The sequence below is a fragment of the Manacus vitellinus genome, unplaced genomic scaffold (genome assembly GCF_001715985.3).
Source record: "Manacus vitellinus isolate BGI_N305 unplaced genomic scaffold, ASM171598v3 scaffold_33_pilon, whole genome shotgun sequence".
In the NCBI taxonomy this organism is placed as follows: domain Eukaryota; kingdom Metazoa; phylum Chordata; class Aves; order Passeriformes; family Pipridae; genus Manacus; species Manacus vitellinus.
The window spans coordinates 5,581,077-5,581,509 of NW_021940478.1; positions in this window are offsets into that span (position 1 = coordinate 5,581,077).

Genomic DNA, 433 nt, shown 5'->3' on the forward strand with positions numbered 1-433 from the left:
TACATCAGCCTTTTCCTCATCTGTCTCCCCTTCCTTCCCATAAAGGATGAAGAGCCTCCTTAGTCCTCCTTTTGTGACGGATGTAAACAGGTTTTGTTGTCTTTTACAACAGTAGCCAAGTTAAGTTCTCATTGGGCTCTGGCCCTTCTAATTTTCTCCCTGCATAACGTCACAACATCCCTGTAGTACTCTGAAGATGCCAGACTCTTCTTCCAAAGGCCATAAACTTACTATCCACCTGTGCTCCTGAGTAGTAATGGCCTCCCTAACCCCAGGCCCATGAGGCACATCTGACGCTGGGCGACGGCTCACACACCCACTGCATCAATTAGGTCAGAAAAGACCTCTCAGATCTTCGAGTCCAATCGATGACCAAACACCATCACGTCAACTAGCCCATGGCACGAAGTCCTACATCCAGTCTTTCCTTAAA